Source organism: Lissotriton vulgaris, chromosome 4_1, assembly GCF_964263255.1.
Source record: "Lissotriton vulgaris chromosome 4_1, aLisVul1.2, whole genome shotgun sequence".
NCBI lineage: Eukaryota > Metazoa > Chordata > Amphibia > Caudata > Salamandridae > Lissotriton > Lissotriton vulgaris.
This window is the reverse complement of record NC_141691.1, coordinates 1,302,498,396-1,302,501,848: the sequence shown is the minus strand read 5'-3', so window position 1 is coordinate 1,302,501,848 and position 3,453 is coordinate 1,302,498,396. Positions and strand designations below refer to the sequence as shown.

At 32.2% G+C, this 3,453-nt stretch overlaps 1 non-coding gene across 1 annotated transcript; it reads left to right on the top strand.

Annotated features, from left to right (window-relative positions):
- TRNAI-AAU (transfer RNA isoleucine (anticodon AAU)) lies at positions 1 to 74 on the top strand. The gene has a single exon. It is a non-coding gene; the product is annotated as a tRNA-Ile (tRNA).
- Positions 75 to 3,453: the final 3,379 nt, after the last annotated feature.

Genomic DNA, 3,453 nt, shown 5'->3' with positions numbered 1-3,453 from the left:
GGCCTGTTAGCTCAGATGGTTAGAGCGTGGTGCTAATAACGCCAAGGTCACAGGTTCGATCCCTGTACAGGCCAAGTTTAATTGTTTGTAAAAAGATACATTTTTCTTGTGTCTCATTTTTGACTGTTTATCACCTTGGATCAAACGCTGCTTGAAGGATTGGATGAATACATTTGATATAGTTGTAGAATTAATTATTATTCTGAAAGCTCCTGGAATATCTATTAATGGTTCTAAGTTCTAACGCCAAGTAACTAAATCTCTTATTTATTGCAATTTATTGAGGTCATTTTTGTTTTGTCTTGTTGATGAAATATAAAGATAGTATGAATGTAAACAGCTGAATATAAGCTTTCCAACTATCCCGGGTTAACAATCGGTAGCACTTCATCATCTGCTATTTCTTCAATAGTATGCTATGTATTTATTGAGCCTATTAGTTTAGTCTGTAGAGCATAAAGTTAAAAATGCCAAGGACATACTTTCAATCAGTCTCCAAGCCAATACTTGATGCTCCTTTAATGTTGAAAATAGATGTATTTTCTTCTGTATAATGTGTATGTCTATATTTCCTTTGAGGGGAAGCTGATAGAATGTTTAGATGAATCAATTGCATATAGGTGATGAATTGTTATTTATTGCTAAAACACATGGAAAAAACATTAATGGTTCTAAGTTCTAACACTAAGCATGAAAATCTCTTTTGTATTGTAAGTTTTTTTAAAGTCATATAAGTTTCTTCATGTTGATATTATATATTTATAACTTCATGGTAAACCTCTGAAGTTAAGCTTTCCAAATCTCCCGGGTTAACTATCATTAGCACTTCTTCATATGCTGGACTTCTAGTAATTTGTGCAAAATGGCCTGTTAGCTCAGATGGTTAGAGCGTGGTGCTAATAATGCCAAGGTCACAGGTTCGATCCCTGTACAGGCAAAGTTTAATTGTTTGTAAAAAGATAAATGTTTCTTGTGTCTCATTTTTGACTGTTTATCACCTTGGATCAAATGCTGCTTAAAGGATTGGATGAATACATTTGATATAGTTGTAGAATTAATTATTATTCTGAAAGCTCCTGAAATATCTATTAATGGTTCTAAGTTCTAACGCCAAGTAACTAAATCTCTTATTTATTGCAATTTATTGAGGTCATTTTTGTTTTGTCTTGTTGATGAAATATAAAGATAGTATGAATGTAAACAGCTGAATATAAGCTTTCCAACAATCCCGGGTTAACAATCGGTAGCACTTCATCATCTGCTATTTCTTCAATAGTATGCTATGTATTTATTGAGCCTATTAGTTTAGTCTGTAGAGCATAAAGTTAAAAATGCCAAGGACATACTTTCAATCAGTCTCCAAGCCAATACTTGATGCTCCTTTAATGTTGAAAATAGATGTATTTTCTTCTGTATGATGTGTATGTCTATATTTCCTTTGAGGGGAAGCTGATAGAATGTTTAGATGAATCAATTGCATCTAGGTGATGAATTGTTATTTATTGCTAAAACACATGTAAAAAACATTAATGGTTCTAAGTTCTAACACTAAGTATGAAAATCTCTTTTGTATTGTAATTTTTCTAAAGTCATATTAGTTTCTTCATGTTGATAATTTATATTTATAACTTCATGGTACACCTCTGAAATGAAGCTTTCCAAATCTCCCGGGTTAACTATCATTAGCACTTCTTCATATGCTGGACTTCCAGGAATTTGTGCAAAATGGCCTGTTAGCTCAGATGGTTAGAGCCTGGTGCTAATAACGCCAAGGTCACAGGTCCGATCCCTGTACAGGCCAAGTTTAATTGTTTGTAAAAAGATACATTTTTCTTGTGTCTCATTTTTGACTGTTTATCACCTTGGATCAAAAGCTACTTGAAGGATTGGATGAATACATTTGATATAGTTGTAGAATTAATTATCATTCTGAAAGCTCCTGGAATATCTATAATTGGCTCTAAGTTCTAACGCCAAGTAACTAAATCTCTTGTTTATTGCAATTTATTGAGGTAATTTATGTTTTGTCTTGTTGATGAAATATAAAGATAGTATGAATGTAAACAGCTGAATATAAGCTTTCCAACTATCCCGGGTTAACAATCAGTAGCACTTCATCATCTGCTATTTCTTCAATAGTATGCTATATATTTAGTGAACCTATTAGTTTAGTCTTTAGAGCATAAAGTTAAAAATGCCAAGGACATACTTTCAATCAGTCTCCAAGCCAATAAGTGATGCTCCTTTAATGTTGAAAATAGATGTATTTTCTTCTGTATAATGTGTATGTCTATATTTCCTTTGAGGCCAAGCTGATAGAATGATTAGATGAATCAATTGCATATAGGTGATGAATTGTTATTTATTGCTAAAACACATGGAAAAAACATTAATGGTTCTAAGTTCTAACACTAAGTATGAAAATCTCTTTTGTATTGTAATTTTTCTAAAGTCATATTAGTTTCTTTATGTTGATAATTTATATTTATAACTTCATGGTACACCTCCGAAATTAAGCTTTCCAAATCTCCCGGGTTAACTATCATTAGCACTTCTTCATATGCTGGACTTCCAGGAATTTGTGCAAAATGGCCTGTTAGCTCAGATGGTTAGAGTGTGGTGCTAATAACGCCAAGGTCACAGGTTCGATCCCTGTACAGGCCAAGTTTATTTGTTTGAAAAAAGATTAATTTTTCTTGTGTCTCATTTTTGACTGTTTATCACCTTGGATCAAACGCTGCTTGAAGGATTGGATGAATGCATTTGATATAGTTGTAGAATTAATTATTACTCTGAAAGCTCCTGGAATATCTATTAATGGTTCTAAGTTCTAACGCCAAGTAACTAAATCTCTTTTTTATTGCAATTTATTGAGGTCATTTTTGTTTTGTCTTGTTGATGAAATATAAAGATAGTATGAATGTAAACAGCTGAACATAAGCTTTCCAACTATCCCGGGTTAACAATCGGTAGCACTTCATCATCTGCTATTTCTTCAATAGTATGCTATATATTTATTGAGCCTATTAGTTTAGTCTTTAGAGCATAAAGTTAACAATGCCAAGAACATACTTTCAATCAGTCTCTAAGCCAATACTTGATGCTCCTTTAATGTTGAAAATAGATGTATTTTCTTCAGTATCATTTGTATGTCGATATTTCCTTCGAGGGGAAGCTGACACAATTATTAGATGAATCAATTGCATATAGGTGATGAATTGTTATTTATTGCTAAAACACATGGAAAAAACATTAATGGCTCTAAGTTCTAACACTAAGTATGAAAATCTCTTTTGTATTGTAATTTTTTTAAAGTCATATAAGTTTCTTCATGTTGATATTATATATTTATAACTTCATGGTAAACCTCTGAAGTTAAGCTTTCCAAATCTCCCGGGTTAACAATCATTAGCACTTCTTCATATGCTGGACTTCCAGTAATTTGTGCAAAAT